Below are 13,902 nucleotides of genomic sequence, written 5' to 3'. Positions count from 1 at the left end.
GTGTGTGTGTTACTTTGTAGCAGACAGATGTTTGTAGGTGATTTAATGAAGGTAAATGCATTGTGTGTAACGACTCTATGATGTGGTGCCGTACTTGTCAAATCAGGGGCTGCAGCTTTATCAACTGCTGAATAAGCTGAATGAAAAGTGTTTAATTAAAATAGAGTTTTTACATTTTAAGCATTACCTTGTTATTGCTGCACGTTTACTCCATGTAAGATACCAGCAATGTCATGTTGCACCAGAAACGCAACTTCTACGATTCAATTTTCATTGAGCCTCCCACCTGTTTGCATCTCCCTTACACTTGTACACCGTGCACTCTGGAAAATACCAAACTGTTTCTGCTGATTGTTGCACTGTCCCAAAAGTGGAGCGCCTTGTGGTTTAACAACTGCGTGTGTGTCAGGTTGGATTGTAAAGTTCAGATCAGCCTAATTCGCTGGTCTCTCCCTAACTGTGCTGTGATAAACAAGACTCTGAGGTCTATTTCATAGGTTGACCCCTCAGCTGGCCAAGCAGCTGCTATGCAAAGTACTGTATTTGCTTGAATAAAAGAAATCTTGAATTCTCATAGTAGTTTCCAGCCAGGCTACAACACAGACACCCACACAGAAATGTTCTTCAAGAGGCTGTCAAAGCTCCTTCACAGACTCTGCCTGACAGTAGGAGATTGATTTTCAAATTGAAATTTCCTTGAGTTTTACTTGGGCAATTTTTCAAATTCGTGTCCACACGTGTTGCTAGTGATTTAGGCCTCATTTGGAGAGGTTCTTGATCTGTAATAGACATGGACATCCAGCAGAACAAAGCCAAACGCCTCCACAAGGGTCGTTGGAGAGCTGAAGGTGAGACAAAACTACTGCGTGAGTTGAAGAAGAGTCAAAAAATCATTCTTGGGAGTCCAAACACGATTAAATCTTCACTCACAGACATGAAAGGAATATTGATATCATTTGTGACTTACAGGTCCCAAGGATATCATTTTACTCCCATGTCTATCGCCAATAAACCTCCATAAATCCACATACTGTAGAAACCAGAGAAAAAAAAGGCTGCAGAGTTTGCCTGAGAATCATCATATATTTATAATGTCTTCAGTATCAAAATAATACAGGCATAGTTATCTGTACATCCATGGCTTCACTGCAAATATGAAATACTAATAGCTGAGTCAGCAGATTTTTAATGGCGGTGATGTGCCAAAATGGATACAACTATCTGTAGGGCTGACATGTGAATGCTTCCTGTTTCATTATTGGTTCCCAAACAAGCCTATATTTTGGTATCAGCATGTTTCCATCTATCATAAATCTATTAGTCTAATTATTAATAGAATTATTATTGGGATGGGGCTGAGAAATTAGCCACATGTAGAGAGGAACTCGATTTAAAACACAGAGCAGCAGGTAATGTTCAAATCTTCACACCTCCCCTTTAGACCCAGTCCACACTTTGCCTCATATGCAATTTTGCCGCTTCTGAAATTCACCTTCAGTCTAAAATTATGTGTATGTGAATAGAAAAGTCATCACTTCAGAGCCTCAAAGACTCCATGATGATCTTTTTTTCTTGCCTGGCTGTGGCACATGAAGCTATTCTATCCTCATTTTGACCTCCAGGATGGAGCCAGTTGTTCTTTCTTGCCCTAACTTCCTCTCTACCTCAATATCATCCTCTTTTCACTTCAGTAGCCAATCACAACACTTGGATTTATCACTAAATATCTAAACACAGCGAGTGAAACATCTGTCACTGCAGCTGCCAGGAGTCAAAGGAGAGAAAACCCACGATCATCTATCACACACAGCATGGAGATAATGTGGTTTCACACACACACACGCTCTCAGTACACAAACTAAAGATTCCTCAGGTTTCATTGGTTTCACTCTCTTGACTCCTGAAATTGATTTTAATCCCATATTATCTGGATAAAGTCTGTGGTTTGGAAATGCTGGACGTGTGTCTGAGGTCACGGAGGATCTTACTGCTAGAGGATGGAGGAGAATTTCCAAGGGGGGCCGTGAGCTGAAATGAAGCCCTTGGAGGTGATGAGACCAGGATGAACTACACTGCTTCAGGGTGGTTCCCGAATTCAGATTTGTGTTACATTTTGCCAACCTTCCCCTAACCATGAAGTCCAATCTTATCAATCTTATGTGTTGAGAAACCATACAAATTTGAGATGTGAGGGTCTGATTTACTGGGGGTTTTTTTGTATTTTGTACATTGTATGTTTTTTTCGTTTTTTTTTACTTCTTACTCTTCATACTTTAGTGAATAAATCCTCAAGTCAGTTTGTCCATAATAAATAATAGTACAATTTGATCAAACAAGACGTCCTCAACAATGTTGACAAAAAGTGAGAAAGGCAGCGTAACTGTGTGCAGTTCTACTATGAACATAAAGTAGAACATAACGAAGAACGTAAAGAAGAAGGAGATGTTTGGAAGCTGGAGATAATCTGATCTGAAGTTCAGTTTTCTGTCACAGCGTCTCAGTCAGACAACAGTTTAACCACAACATGTCAAATATACTGTAATCACATTAACCTTCCTGTTGTCCACGAGAAAGGAAAGAAGGAAGGAAGGAAGGAAGGAAGGAAGGAAGGAAGGAAGGAAGGAAAGAAAGGGAGGAAGGAAGGACAGAGGAAAGAAGAAAGGAAGGAAGGACAGAGGAAGGAAGGAAGGAGGGAAGGAAGGAAGAAAGAAAGAAAGAAAGAGTCAAAACAGACTGGGTCAATTTGACGCGGGAGGACGACACAAAGGTTAAAACAAGCTTACTGTCCATCCATTGTGATTCATCAGATGGTCAAACTGCTTCATTCCTACAGTGAGAATAACTCCAGTGCAACACACAACAGAAGCACCATCGAGACAGTTGGTGATGACACAGTAGGTGATTTTCTGGGGAGTTATTGCTGAGAATCAGGACAGCTGGACATCCAGACGACCTGATGAGTCAGCAGCATCAGGACTTACAAGGAAAACATGGGTGTAGATATTATGACTCATACAGTAGAGTTGCATCAATCATGTTCCCTCCAGCTTTAAGCCCAGAGTTTCCCCTGTCATACAACATGCAACATTATTCACAGAGGTTGTTGGAAAGCCTCCATGAGAAACACTTGGCTGTGAAGAGATTTTTGGTTTAGTGGTCAAACTCAGAATTGCAGCTGACCCAAAGAAGCATTTTCCACCATATGCAAACACTGTCAAACAGTCAATACTTATATTTGAGAGTCAAAAACTTAAATGAGACTTTTTGTTAAGTGTTAAGTTCAGAGGGGGTTGATCATTAAATTATTTGATCTAATTTAAATGTGTGGAGAGGCAACAGGGTGGATGTGCATGTTCTCAATTGGTTCTACTGAGTATGCTCCATAGGCCCAAATTTACTGAGGAAACCGTACCGTACCGTCCTCTTCCGCTTCTCCGGGGTCGGGTCGCGGGGGCAGCAGCCTAAGCAGGGAAGCCCAGACTTCCCTCTCCCCAGCCACTTCTTCCAGCTCTTCCCGGGGGATCCCGAGGCGTTCCCAGGCCAGCCGAGAGACATAGTCTCTCCAGCGTGTCCTGGGTCTTCCCCAGGGTCTCCTACTGAGGAAATATGGTGGAGATTTTTTTACGCTCTGTGAGCATCTTTCAGAGGAATAAACTAGGTGCCACCTTTAAACATTGTTTGCAGTAATCTTTAATACATCCATGAACATCGAAAGACCTGCAAGCACTACCCATGGCAAAAAAAAAGTCATCTATGTTTCTATTTATAGTTATGATTCTCCTCCAATGTGCTTAATGTGCTTTAATTGATCATGAATCAAATAATAAAGCACAGAATTATTTGATGATGATGATTGATGATTTGATTTAATGACCACACAGCCAGACTGGTGGAATTTGTTTTCAGTACAGCTCTTGGTACAGGTTCCAACATTACATTAAACATATAGTACATACAAACAGACACAAACTTACATCACACATAAATACATACATAAATACATAAATACATAAGGGTTATACTTAATCCACAACAACAACAGTCCTCAGCGTTTGGAGTTCAGAATGGTTATTGCTATGGGAATGAAACTGTTTTTGAAGCGGGTTGTTCTGGTAGAGATTGTCCTGTAACGCCTCCCAGAGGGCAGTAGCTGGAAGGCGTAGTGTGCAGGGTGGGTGATGTCAGAAGTGATCTTGTGCGCCCTGCGTAGTGTCCGTTTGAGATGGAGTGATTCAAGGGATGGTAGGGGTGAACCAATGACTTTGGATGCTCTGTTGATGATGCGCTGTATTTTCTTCTGGGAGAGTGTGTCAAGACTGCTGAACCAGACTGTGATGGATGTGGTGAGGATGAGGATTTGTTATAAATATGGAAATATAGCATTATTTACTATAATATATAAAAGTCTTTGTCATGGACACATATAGTTACTCCATTACTAATCCAGTTACTTTATTATTACACCATTAAGGAAATGACATATTATAGTTTGCTGTACAAATCCAAGAAATAGCATACGTAAAGCTTCATGAATAGAGATACAATTAATATTCTATAACATTTTTCAATGTAAAAATGAGACTATTGATAAATTAAATAAAAATGTTCTAAACCCGGGGAAAAAAACGTGTTTGTTCCAGCTAGCCTATCCCATCCATCATGATTTAATGGCTTGTTCAGACAGTTGAGCTGTTCCACTTATCACATCACATTACTGAGGTCTGGCAAAAATAGACTCTGAAATTCCCTCACCTATCATCCAAAGAAACCAATATATAAAGAACTCAAACCAATTAACATGACTGACTGACTGACTCGTTCCACTGAGCTCTTACTGCACTGGACTCAGTGTCTGTCGGCATTTTTCCTGCCTGATGGTCACTAACTCACCTGTCATTTCAGATCCTTCGGCAGTAGTCCTCACCTGGTGTCCACACACACCTGAGCAGCCTCTTCTCATTCTTTCTTATGGGTCAGTTAGATCAGATTTCACTTCTCTGTCTTTGCTTCGTGCAGGCTCCAATCTGATGTCCAGCTGTTGTTTTATGTTTGTTTGTTGATTGGCATTTTAGTTTCATACCTGCACGGTGAAGTAATCCAAACAGCAGCTGTGACTGAAGAACTGTGTCAGAGGTTAATGACAATAAACTTTTAAGCCATGCTAGCTCCTACAACTCATGTTTACAACCCTGACAGCACTACTACCTGTCCCCTCGGCTGCACACCTGCCTCCCGGGTCAAACTGACCGTGTCTGTTTTGACCGTTCCTTCTTTCCTCCCTTCCTTTCTTCCGTCTGTCCTTCCTCCCTTCCTTCCTTCCGTCTGTCCTTCCTCCCTTCCTTCTTTCCGTCTGTCCTTCCTTCCTCCCTCCTTTCCTTCCTCCCTTCCTTCTTTCCTCCCTCCCTCCTCTCTCTTTCATCCCTCCTACCTTCCCCTTTCCGTCTTTCCTCTGTCCTTCTTTCCTTCCTTCCTCTTTTCCTTTCTCCTTCCCTCCTACCTTCCTTCTTTCCTTCTTCCTTCCTCCCTCCCTCTCTCCTTTCCTTCCTTCTTCCTTCCTTTCTTCTTTCCTCCCTCCCTCCCTCCTTTCCTTTCTCCTTTCCTTCCTTCTTTCCTCTGTCTTTCCTCCCTTCCTTCTTCCCTCCCTCCCTCCCTCCTTTCCTCCCTTCTTTCCTCTGTCCTTCCTCCCTCCCTTCCTTCCTTCCTTCTTCCTCCTTTCCTTCCTTGACTCGAGGACAACAGATTTTAATCAAGTTGAGGCTGATTGTTGGAGTGTTTGTTTCTCAATGGCTCAGATGTTTAAAAAGAAAAGAAAGCACCTTCATATGTTTGGCTTTGTGTGGCTTTAGTCATGAATCTACACAGTTTTATGCATCTGGCCTCTGGCTTGATCTCACAGCTCAACTCATCTTCTCCTCAATTCGTGCCCACTCACGTTTTTTTGCACATGATTTAAATTCACTGCATGGTTTAAACACTCAAACATATTTTTCCAGGTGCCCAGCAGTCACAAATAGCCACTTTAAAAAAAAAAACCTCAAACTCACACTGATACATCTTAACCATCAAACCTCCATCTTAACCCCAAAACGAACTAAAATCTAAATTCTTACCGCATAGTGAAACTTGGCTTACAGCTTTATGGACAGAAGAATCTCACTTTTGTGGTTTGAAAGGTCCACAGCTGAAAGTGGTTTCTGAAAGGAAAAATTCTAAATATTTGAAAAAGCTTCTGGACGCTGCAGCATACATATGTACATGATGTACCTCAGCCTCAGTCATGCCGGGACACGACTCTGATATTGTTTCAGCTGTGCATTCATTTCTGTATTTTGGAGCAGAACTCTTGATGTATAACTTTTTTTAGGTGTTTTTGTTGATTACTGTTGGGGGGGGACTCACTCTCCGTCAATTAGTCTTATTCTTTCATTCGCTCTTGACCTTCCCCCCTTCTCCCTGTGTACCTCCTCGAGTTTCCTCTCTGCGTTTCCTTTTCCTGCTCAGGAAACAATCAGTACGGAAGATAAATCTTTGGATTATGATGTAAATCCTGTCTTTTAATCAAAACCCCTGCTGCAGGAGTAGGATGAAGACTGCACTGAGGATTATGGATACTTATGAAATACTTTCTCATCATAAGGGAAATGGAGAATTCCCATTCACACGTTGAGGAATTGCAACCAAGGCCAAAGATCAGGCTGATCTATAGAGCAGAGATGTGGTCTGGTCTATAACAAAATAGTCCAGCATGTAATCAATTATCCTCGTTTTGATCTTATAGTGTAAAGATCACATTACAATCTTGGACTGACTGAGAGGCAACGCCTGTTGAGCTTCTTTTTATCTGATATATTCAAAGATGGTGTCTTTTTTCTGCCTTTGATTAGTCAAACTAATCAGAAATGTTAGAAAAAATCTGAGTTTCACAGTCAGAATCGTAACTTGAATGTTAAATGCTTATTTTATAAGTTGGAAACTCGTAACGGTAACTCGGATATGACATGAATGCAGCATGATGAGCCGACTGAATTTGGTGCTGTTAATCTCAGCCTACAAAGACGAGAGGAGGAAGCGATTTATTAAAATGATTATTGGAATCTGCAAATATTTTGATAAATGATTAATGATTGTTTAAGTCAATTTTAAATCTAAAATGTCAAACATGCTCCAGTTTCTGAAAGCCCATTGGTAAGTAATTGCTTCTTACACACTGTAATAAATGATTTTGGAGAGTGGTAAATATAATCCATGAAAATCATCTAAAATTTACTTGATTATTCTAGTCAGCAAAGGAATTAAAAACTAAAGGGTAAATTCTACCCACACTACCTATTTTATAACAGTAACAAGTGTTACATAGAAAAATTTAGTAAAATATACCCAAAAGCCATCCGTCCTATGCTGCAATATGCGCATGCGTCAGGCGTCAGCCTGTGCACGTCAGCGCGTGTGTGAGCGGGATTTGAACTCCTGAAGGCTGCAGTCTGCTTCCTGCTGGCGGAGTACTGGACTGAAGGTAAACTAAGATTACTCTTTTACATATTGCTTCATATAATGCACCAATGCAAACGGTAATTTGTGAAATGATGAGATATTCAACAGGAGTTGTAGTCGGCGTGCTTCTGTGTTATTTGTCATGCATGCTTGAACCTAACGTTTGAATTGGCGACAAGCGTCTTCTAAAAACTTGTAAAAAAAATTTACGTGATTGTGTGATTTTTGTGTTAACGTGTACCGTTAAAAGCAAAAAATTTAAAAAATGACTAAACCGTTGACGTTATGTGCTGCTCGACTTCCGAGCCCTGCTCCTTGTTCCCGCTTCAGTCTGACTGAGCTGTCTACATGCATGAGTAGATAGACTTTGAGTCGCATTATCTGTCTGTTGACGGGACAAATCACTGGTGAAATAACAGCCTAACTGTTGGTAAGTAGGGTTTGCGGTGAAATGTGTTCGCGGTGTACACTCAAGACGATTAGTGAGTATGCATGTTTGTCTGTTTGCTGTGCTGAGCCTCCACAGTTGTGTTGATGAAAAGCAGCGTCCTTCGTGCGCATCTTGCTAGCGTTACTTTCTTTAGTCATGGGCTAAACCAGTGAGCGCCAACTATTTCTGTAAATATCATGCCATTTTACTTACAATTGAACGTCTAAGTAGGTCACAGACATCGACTGTTACTGTTTAATAACATAACGCTGTGCTGGAAATATTACATATTAAGAATTAACGTTAACGTTACATATTAAGAATTTCATTTCGACTTGAACTACCGGTAAGTGAGGTTTACAGTGAATTGTTGGCGCGTGGTGCTTTGTAGAAGACAACATGTGTGTGCATGTACATTGTGTTAGTTGGCTGTGCTTTCAAGCTCAGTTTATTTGGTCCATATTAGTTCATCCTGCAATGGCACCAGCTCCCCATTAGTTTTTGTTTACCAACTGAGACAGTGCACTGGTTATTGGAAAAAAAATCATAGTCTACTGTAAAAACATAGCCGTGTTTATATTAGCTTTCACCATTATGAAAGTGCCATTCTTACAGAGGCCTCTCAATGCCACAAAATCCTATGCCATATCAAATGTGGTACATACTCACATAACTAACTGAGAAGAACTGTTTAATATAGAATGGCTTAACACACACACAACAATCAGGTGTGTACATTTTTTCCTTAAATCCTCCCTTCTTGAAAATGATTCATATTGCATTTTCCTGATTTATTTACTGTTTTTTGTCTTTTGCCTGGTACATGCCTGATTTATTTTATTGTGTAATATTTTATTTGCAGGCCGATTCACTCTGTATGTGGACCCTCACTATTGTCTCCCCCTCTCCTCAGGTCCTCTCGTCTTTCCTCTTTGAGCTAAGATATAATCATACACCAGTTCCCACGCAGTCTGATGCTACTAGTTCTGGGACTGCCTGAGCTCCCCCTAGTGTATCCTGTCCATCGACTTGTTGCAGGTGTTGGACACATCTTTTTGCAGCTTTCAGGTATGCAAATTTTCAAAATAAAATAGAATACATGGATTTTAAGGCTTTATTTGCAGGCAAATTCACTCTGTATGTAGACCTTCACTATTGTCTCCCCCTCTTCTCAGGTCCTGTCGTCTTTCCTCTTTGAGCTAAGATTGACCAGTTCCCACGCAATCTGATGCTACCAGTTCTTGGACTGCCTGAGCTACCCCTAGTGTATCCTGTCCATCGGCTTGTTGCAGGTGTTGGACACAGCTTTCAGGTATAAAAATGAACTGGCTGTGCAAAGTATGTAACTTCACCACATCAAAACGATTGGACCTATTGAAGCACAGTAGATTACAGCACGGGCATTTTGGACGAAACCAGTCCATACCCTGTCTCCATTCTGATTGTCCTTGCACCTTTAGGACATGGGGTGCATTACGGACACATTTGTTTAGGCATCACTCACAGACAACCAAGCCAGACCACCTCCTTTCCTTCACGTGCCTAGTGTGTAATTTGTGCTGTTTTGACAATGAGAGACAATATTTTGAGCACATTGGTAGCCATCTTAAGAGGTTTGAAACTGTGCCTTGTGTTTTTAAAGGTTGTGATTATAAGACAAATATATACACAACGTTCCACAGTCATAAGAGCCGGAAACACAACCCACATTCAGTGGAGGATTTTAAGACCTCTGTTTTTCATCAATACCAAAATCAACCAGATGAAGAAACCAACTTTGTTGAAGATGAAAACAACTGTGAATCTGTCCTTGAGGAGGAGGAGGACTTGCACAAAAATATTATCAAGAGACTGGGGTTGCTCCTCCTTAATTTGGAATGCATTTTCAATGTCTCCAAGACATGCATAGATGAACTAGTAGAGGAACTTCATTTCCTTACAGCATCTGCATCTGGCCCAGTTATTAAAGAAATTGTACTGAGCACTTTGAGAAAGCATAGCTGTACTTTTGACGATTCTGTGATTTCAGAACTGGTTAAAGACCTTTGCCAGCTAAACCCTTTCTGTGTTGCTTTTGGAGTGGATGGGCCTTTAAGTAGTCAGTATAGGAGAGAGCAATTTATTAAAGAGCATCTCTCACCGACTGAACCAGTTGAGTACATACTTAATAGTAGTGAGAAAAAAACATTTCATTATGTACCGATTCTCCCATTATTGTCTCAACTTGTGAACAACAAACAAATCCAAAACACAATATTACAGAACAAAAAGCCATCTGATGTCTCCTCTGGATACAAATCATTTCATGATGGATCTTTCCTAAAAGAAAACAGCTTTTTAAGTGGAGGTGAACTTAAACTCCCACTCAACCTTTACATAGATGACTTTGAAGTATGCAACCCTCTGGGAACATCTCGCAAGAAGCATAAAGTCACAGCTGTGTACTGGGTGTTTGCAGACATACCTGCCACATTGCGATCTACACTAACTTCCATTTACTTGGCCATTCTTTGTAAGGCAGATGATGTCAACCAATATGGATACCCAAAAGTGTTGGAGCCACTGCTCAAAGATTTGAAATCCTTCGAAGATGATGGTATTTTTGTACCAAGTCTGGGCAAAGTGGTCAAGGGTACTGTACTTGCTGTAGTCGCTGACAATCTTGGCGCTCACTCAATAGGTGGGTTTGTTGAAAGCTTTTCAGCTTCACATTTCTGTCGCTTTTGCATTGGAGAGCGGTCACAGATCCAGGAGCATGAAGTAGGAGAAGGACTGTTTCCCCTACGGACTAAGTCCAACCATGCCATGCATGTCAAAGCAGCAATGTCTGATCTTGGTCAAGCTCATCATTGTGGAGTAAAAAGACAGTGTCCCATCTCTGACAGGCTCAGTTACTTTCATGCTACATCAGGTTACCCCCCTGATGCTTTACATGATTTGCTTGAAGGGATTGTACCTGTAGAGATATCACTCTGTCTTGATCTGTTTATCAAGAAGAAATACTTCTCTCTTCAGGAGCTCAACCATTCCATCCATCGCTTTCCTTACAAGTGGAGTGACAAGACAAACAGTCCACAAGCTATTGCCCCAACTTTTGTATCACGAAAGAGTATAGGAGGCAATGCACACGAAAACTGGTGCTTGTTGAGGATGCTACCATTTATGATTGGTGACAAAGTACCAGAAGATGACCCAGCTTGGGAGGTTTTGATGACCCTGAAAGATGTTGTTGAGCTTGTCATGGCTCCTGTCCACACAGATGAGACACTAGGATACATGGAGAGCAAGATCAGTGAACACCGTAACAGGTATTTAGATGTGTTCCCAGAGGAGAAATTGAAACCGAAACACCACTTCCTCGAACATTATCCATGGCTTACGACTGCTTTTGGGCCACTTGTGAATTTCTGGACCATGCGCTTTGAAGCCAAACACCGATTCTTTAAAAGGATTGTGAGACAGACTGGGTCTTTTAGAAACATTCTCATGACAATGGCAAGAAAACACCAATCAATGCTTGCATATCATACCCATGATTGCAACAATCAAAGGCCAACACTGTCAGTGTCCCGAATAACTCAAGTGGCAGTCGATGTTCTAAAAGACAGCATTAAGGAGTCATTTGCAAGGAAGTTTCCTGGGGCAGAGTTTGTGAACATGACAAACAAGGTAACCATTTTAGGTACAGACTATAATGTTGGAATGTTGTTGCCCTTTGGATCAACAGGAGGCTTGCCTGACTTTGGAGAAATACTGCAAATAATCATTGTGCATGAAACCTCTGTCTTTGTTCTTAAGTTGCTTAGTGGGTGGTACTGTGAACACACCAGGAGCTTCAGAGTAGAGCCAACAGGACAGACTGAAATCCTTCAGCATTCAGAACTGAAAGATACATATCCCTTGGCTCCATATAATACAGCAGCTGGTCGTATGGTGTCCCTTAAACACTTCATTTGCACATCAGAGTAAGTATACTTAAGTTTAGTAGTTGTTATATCAATTGTGTGCACACATTTCAAGTACAGTTATTGGGGAAAAAAATAATTACTTAGCAACAAGACACTGAGTTTAAAGGGCTGTCCACACCAACAACTATATGGCCAGGCCACACCATTAGACCAGTGCATACACAATTATTGCTTTCATGTTGTTGTAAACCCACTTTGAGTCTACAGTTTCTGGACGATAATGTTACAATTTAGTAACATATAAATATCCTCATAATCCAAGTCAGATGTTGAAATTATATCTGATTAAATTATAACTGAAAATGTGTAAGAACCCTGTCACCTCCCTCCTCTCCCTTTCCACTTCTCTCTTCCCCAATTAATAATGACCATCAAAGAGGGTGTTATTTATTTACATATTCTCTAAACAATCTCAAAATTATGTTTTCACTAAAATCTTTTTTTCAGTAAAATCTATGCAAGTAAACTTATCAACTATTAATAAACTGTCTCAATTTATTTTCTTTCTCTGTCCCTACAGCTGAGGACAACACACCCCAAACAACAATGGCGGTCCAGTTACGAGTCATATTAGAAGAACACGATATACGAAAGTTGACGCTGCCAACAGGAATTCCTAATACAGTAGAGGATCTTGTTTCAGTAGTTGGTAAAACTTTCCAAATAGACGGGGAATTTGGGCTATTATACGAAGACAAAGATTTTGGGAACCAATTTTTCAGTGTGACCTCAACTGCCGACCTACACGACAAGGCCACTGTGAAAGTGATAAGAAAAGAACCAGTGTTCACCCTTGACCTACACCCAGTAGATACATCAGGACTGTCCTCTACATTAAGTTCTCTGAGTTCACTGGATACCAATCCTGCGAGTAACAGTGAATTGGACACCTACCCTGCAGATGACGATGCATCCTCTCCTGTGTCTGACTGTGCATCGTCCAGCTCAAAAAACACCATCATTCTCCCTGATTCATGCCGCTCTGCACCATGGCCAGTGCCATTTCAAGTACCACAGTTTTCCTGTGACATTGAACTTATCCTCGCAGAGGCAAACAAATCATATCATGCCACTGGAATACACTTCCGAGATGCAAGTGTTAAATCAGCAATAATGCATGACCTTTCAAAAGTCATATTCTCTTACACTGCCTATCCTTCAAATCAGCAAATAACCTCAGTGTCTGAAGCCCTTGTTGAGAAGTTTCCATGCCTTAAGGAGCCAGGGTCCTTTGCAGGGTTGTATGGCTGGCAGCAGCGCATCAAGTACAAGATGCACAATTACCGTGCCAAGCTAAAATCACGGAAATATGCTTATCCTGAAATAGAAGTCAACACATTAAGGAGAAAGCATCCAGCTGATAAAGGCGCAGCTAAAAATGTGAAAAAACCAAAGAAAGCGGAGGTAAATTATCTCCCTCCACATCCTGTTGGAGAAAATCAAGACACATTGGAGAAGGAGAGGCTTGAATTAATCAATGAAATGAAAAAGAAGAATAATCTGAAGACAATCACAGAAAAAATGTCTAAAACCTTCTCAAGTCGAAGAGTCGAAGTCGTGACCCTCAGCCCATCTGTCAGTGTTTTCAATGAAAGGTGGCCTGCATTATTCAGTGAGGCTCAGGTGAGAAAGTTTGATAATTTTTCTTTCCACAAAGAATTGTTCATTTGTTTACTTAAACTTTGAGATCTGTTGTCTGTCATTGAAAGTTTCCTGTACTGTTCATTTATTCATTCACTAGATCAAAGAAGAGTTCCGTCGGATAACGACCATTTCCTTGGAGGAGACGTTCATGCTGAAACTTGATGGGTACACACCACGTCTTCTACAACTGATGTTTGCAAAGGGAGGAACTGCTGGTTCCAAGATGCGTCCTCTGCTGGACACTGTAAATGAGGTATGTTTTTGTTTTAGTTTTTTTTAACAAATGTGCAATATGTGATTTAAGTGAATTAAAAGTAAAATAATTTGTATACAGTTGCTTTGTCATGCACAATGTGGATCTCCTAACCA

The sequence above is a fragment of the Scomber japonicus genome, chromosome 17 (genome assembly GCF_027409825.1).
Source record: "Scomber japonicus isolate fScoJap1 chromosome 17, fScoJap1.pri, whole genome shotgun sequence".
Lineage (NCBI taxonomy): Eukaryota > Metazoa > Chordata > Actinopteri > Scombriformes > Scombridae > Scomber > Scomber japonicus.
This window is presented reverse-complemented; position numbering follows the sequence as displayed.